This window comes from Dreissena polymorpha, chromosome 12 (assembly GCF_020536995.1).
Source record: "Dreissena polymorpha isolate Duluth1 chromosome 12, UMN_Dpol_1.0, whole genome shotgun sequence".
NCBI lineage: Eukaryota > Metazoa > Mollusca > Bivalvia > Myida > Dreissenidae > Dreissena > Dreissena polymorpha.
In genome coordinates, this window is record NC_068366.1 from 56,348,851 (window position 1) to 56,354,759 (window position 5,909).

Genomic DNA, 5,909 nt, shown 5'->3' on the forward strand with positions numbered 1-5,909 from the left:
TGGTGCGAATGCCGAGTCGGCTCTGACATCGACGTTCGGCCATTGTCCCGAATATCGAGCTGGAGTGAATGTCGAGCCAGCTCTGACATCGACATTCGGCAAAAATCCCTAATATCGATCTGGGGTGAATGTCGGGCCTGCTCTGACATCGACAATCGGCAAAAGTCTCGAATATTGAACTAGGGTGAATGTCGTGCCTACTCTGACATCGACATTCGGCACTAGTCCCGAATATCGAGCTGGGGCAATTTTCGAGCCAGCTGTGACATCGACATCAGGAAAAAGTCCCGTATATAGGGCTGGGGCGAATGTCGAGCCAGCTCTGACATCGACATTGTGCAAAAGTCCCGAATATCGAGCTGGGGCGAATGCCGATCCAACTCTGACATCGACATTCTACACTATTCCCGAATATCCATCTGGGGCGAATGTCGAGCCAGCACTGACATCGACATTCGGCAAAAGTCCTGAATCTCGAGCTGAAACGAATGTCGAGCCAGCTCTGGCATCGACATTCGGCAAAGGCCAGTGTATTTTTTTACATCGCCGGCAGACTGTGCTGTGGTGGTCGCGGCTGCATTGTCATACCAAGTTTGTGCATATTATGATTGGAAACATTTTTTTCGTATGATATTACTAAAACGTTTGCTGGCGAAAACATTCAATTAATTTTCAAGTACGGCATGTTTATTTGATGCTACTTTATTTATGTCTTATCAGTCGTTATAATATGTAACTTAACAGGGGTGGAGGGCATGCGTATTCAAAACTTAACTTCGTTTAAGTGAGGTTAGTTGTAACTGACTTACAAAACGGCGTCGCTTTTGTTATTTTCGTAAGGAAGAAGCGCGTATTTTTTACCGCGTAGACACTTTATATGTGTATGCATTGTAAATGAATACGCCCTTTAGGCTTTTCTGTGTGCATGCTTCCCTCGTTTTTTTCAAGATCGCAAACGTCGAAAAAAAGTTATTGAAAGAAGCGCGTTCACAAATGCGTCGTTTATTTACTTGACTTACGAGATTGGGTATGCATGGATAATATTTTATCTGATATTTAACCGTATTTGCGCATATGAACATTCAAATAAAACACAAATCACGAGTATCTTAATTTCCCGACGTTTTTTTTTACTATAATAATTAATATATTGAAGATATAAGAGTGTAAATCCCCTTTCGGAAACTAACTTGTTTATGCACATGTTATGCTCTGACTTTCAAACAAAAAACACAGCTCATACCTATGTTAGACGGTTTTACAAGACATTACTGTTGTAAATGAATTCCGCATTGGTACGAACGTATTGAAGATCTTTTTGTCATTAGAGGTCAGGAGTTAACATTTTATATTGCTTTGCAATTGACGCAGTATGTTATATGTGATGAATTGCTAGTTTTAAGTTATTATATCTAAGGTGAAATACACTGCTGCGATTGTTTTCTCACATATTTAACACAGTAATTTAAGGCATTTGATGGTATTTTTATACAGTGTAATTTTTAAACGTGCATTTTAAATACGTATCAAGAGTATACCTTTAACGGAATACAACGCTTTCTATTTCCCGGTATCAAAACGATAGTTAAAGGTTTAAAATAGAACGCGTAACTAAGTGTGTGCCTTTTTAGAAAGCGAAAGGTACATGACAATCCAACTATCAAACAAAGTACAAGACAATTGCCACGCCAGTTAAAACACAATACAATCAATTTGACTTGCAATATAAGTGAAATGAGCAACCAAAAAGGTAAAGCCTGTTCAATACTATTACAATGTTGATTTTAGAAAATACTAACATTAGTAAGATTCGGAATAAGTTTTAGCAATTCAAAATACATGACGGACTCGATTTGCAAATCAGTGCATTAAGTGTTAATTGCAGATTCAAAAATATGTGTTTATTGAATATAAGAAAATTTAAAGCGTGTTGCCACAACGATACTGATACATGTATATAACTTTGATGTGACACATTTTGGAAGACCTACTTATAGACCAGTTCTGTAGTTGGTGAAAGTGGACTTGTAGTGGATAGAAAGAGTTGTGCAAAGGCAATACATTATATGATTTTTTAGAGAAATGATCAATATATACAGGTATTTAATTGTTCTTTTATTTCTTTTGTTAATACAAATTATTTGAGACGGTTGTTTTGAGGAAATAACATATAAGTTCATCCAAACATTGGTTGTTTCAAACATTACATGCTTATCTTTTATTATTTCAAGTGCCGAATAGTTTGTTTCCGAAATGGTGATTGGTGATGATGATGATGATTGGTGAGGATGATGATGATTGGTAATGATGATGATGATGATGATGATGATGATGATGATGATGATGATGATGATGATGATGATGATGATATGATGATGATGATGATGATGATGATGATGATGATGATGATGATGATGATGATGATGATGATTGATGATGATGATGATGATGATTATATGATGATGATTCTGCTGATTCTGATGTTAAAAATAAAAAAATACATTATAAGTATTATCATAATTATTAATATTACTGATGTAATATTAATATGAAAAAAATATTCGACTCTTGACCAGTTGCCGGGCGTTAATAGATAATACACACACCCCGCAACTGAGTTTTATATCGTCGCCACATAACTGGGTCTTCTATCGACATCCCGCTATACTTTCCAACTATACTGGGAACGGCGTCAAGCAGTAAAAGTTTTGCGCACAAAAGTTGTTTTTATACTGGATATACACAATCGACAAACCGATAACTACATGTAAAGATTGTATTTCTGAAACAAACGATTATTGTTATGCGAAGTTACGGAAGTTACGGCGCTTTGAACCTTTGCTTATTTGGTAAAACAACGAATCAAATTTTCATATCGCCATAATAATGTTAAGAAAAGTAATAATATGTTAATAAAAATGCACAAAGAAAACTAAGTATATAAGACTCCCCTGTAAGTATGCAGCAACATCACGAGAATCCGGTAAATATGTCCGGTTGTCTTTATTTAGAGAAATGTGTATGTCATAAGCCCACTTTCAAGTTATTTATTGTTCTGTTCATTTCTTTTCAATTGAGCCTTTAAATAGTGAATGTGTTTTTGTATTTTATCTACGTAATTACCACTACGATACAATTAAAAAAAATGTGTTCCTTAATGATTATTTGTAACAGATTCAGTAGCCGGTCAAGAAGTAACAGTTTTACAAACAATAATTTGTTATTATACTGAATATACATTATAAACAAAAGATAAACACATTTCTAAACTGTCTTTCTGAAACAAACGTTTAATTGGCATGCCGACATACGAAAATAACGGTCGCGTTTCAATATTCGTTCCGCATACTACTTCCACGTTTAAAATAAGGTGTTTATTTTTTAATGTGGATACATTTCACTTTAGTATTTTTTCCGCTGTTTAAAAAAAGGAAATAAAATATTTTTATATAAACAAAAAGCATTTTATAAGTGTCGACGTTTTAATAGCATCAGACACGCAATATCAGACTGTACGTTCGAACGTCGTTTTATGTCTACGAAGGAAACAAATAAAGTAATAGCTTTTAGTATCTCCGTCCAACAACTTACAACATATCGGCTTCGCTTCAGCTGATTTTTTAAATTCATACTCATTTACATTTTTTGTTGCTTACAAAACAATGATGGGATACATATTCTTGATATGACCGAATCGGAATTGAAAATGGTGGAAGACCATATGGGTCATCACCTTAACGTCCACAACAATGTTTACAGACAACAAAGCTCTATGCTAGAAAAAAAAGAAGGCGGCAAGGTTATAAGTTGCCACGAAAATGGAAATCAAATGATAAATAATGATGTTTTTTTTATTTAACAAATTTAATAGATATGCTTTGTTTAGATTATTATTGTTATTATAAAATTTGATGGAACCATTTACTGAAATACATATTATATACATAATATTTAAAACACGAACATATTCATCACATTTTATAATTAGTTGTTTTCGGTACTAAATGAACAGTCTTTACTAAAGCTCGATAATACACAAATTTATGAACTCGTTTAATCAAATATGTTCGAAAATTCCAAATCCTGAATATACACCTTATCATTTAATAAGTATTTTATTATAGATATGCCCCACCTGTTAAGAGTGCCAGTTTATCAGATAGTGAACGCAAGTATAGTAATAATTGAATATTAAATCGCCTAAAAGAATTTATTTAGGACACAGGTAATGCAATTTTTTATTCTTTATAAAGTGCATATGATGTATATTTAAAAACTACACAGATTTCTCTTCATTCATTGAGGTCATATAAAACGAAAGCTCAGCAAGCTTGCATCATGCTGCATCGGAAACTCTTTCAGGTGTGTTAAAAAATAATAACACGCAATGATGTTGTTATTATTTTTAACAATAAAAACAGATAAATATTATATATCTCAAATGCCGTTATGTTTCAAAGATTTCACAACATACAGTGTAGTTTGGAATATAAAGTGGTTAATTATTTAAGTATCTAATTAATAACTATGTTTTTTTTTTACGATGCTTGATCAGTATTGCATCGAAAAATACTGTATAGAGTAAAAGCATATAAAATTAATTGTTAGGTTTGAACCATATTTGAATAAAACATAAATATTGTGGCAGCTTAGTTACCTGCTCGTTTCTCAAACGATCGTATGATGTAATAATAAACACATGGGCACTTATCAAATGATTGTTTCATTTGTTAAAGTTTATTTTTGTTACAAAGTCCGATGACCGAGAATCTACATGCAGAGACTATACTAATGCAAAAAATGAAACACAACGAAAAACAGACAGGACCTGGATTTTTTATAAAATGATACGCTCCTTTAAACGAAAAATATCATTAAACCGCAAGTTTCGTATTCTGATTAGCCTGTGCGAACGGAACAGACTCATATGTGACGATACTTAAGTATATGCATTTCCAAAGCGAGGCTCGTATTAAAGTCATCGGATAAGAATTCTTGTTTAACAAAGAGCGAGGAATAATAACCACTAATGTAAATGTCAAAATATGTAAGAGAATTTTTTTTACCGTCGTAAGTATCGTGACTAGTCTCATAAGCACACGATTTGGAGTATTATCATAAAGTACAAAATGGTGATAAGAACTGCTCAGTATTTTTAGGTATTAAAGGTGTTTGAAGGAGGGACCATTCTATGGGAACAAGGGTATGTTAGAAGGTCATTTTTTTAGCCGTGCTCTAAGCAAACGGGGCTTAATGCATGTGCGTAAAGTTTCTTCAAAATAGCCCGTGCAGTCGCACAGCACGGCGGGGTAATCGGGGCCACACTTCCGCCAGATCAGTGTTTTTTTAAATGAGAATTTAGAAGGGATTACAAAATCCGTAAAGCGGAAAGTGTTGTCCCGGATTTGTCTGCGCGGATTTCAATGCTAATCTGTGACGACACTTTCGCACATGCACTGATCTCGTTTTTTTTCCAGACCGTATCTCATTATAAAAAATTTCTGCAGTAACCGCCAAGAGATTTAGAAAACAGTACAAACAACAAGTAAGCTTACAATTCAAGTATTTAATTTCTACTACCTACCTAAATTTTAATTGTGCTGGAATATTGGAATATTGGTAGTTTGTTGGATGGTCCTGAAAAGAAATGCTCACGAAAATTTTCGTATGGGTTTTTAGCTTATGTCATGGTCCTGTGTCCGTCGTGTGTGCGTGCGTTGCGTCCATGCGTGCGTTCGTTAACTTTTCTTGAAACATATTCTTCTCCTAAACTACTGGTCAAATTCTGATGAATTTCTCAGGAATGTTCCTGTGGTGAACCTCTTTCAAATTTGTTCAAATGATGCCCCTGGGGTCAAATTTGACTTTGCCCCTGGGGGTCAAAAAATTGAAAATTTGCTTATATAAGG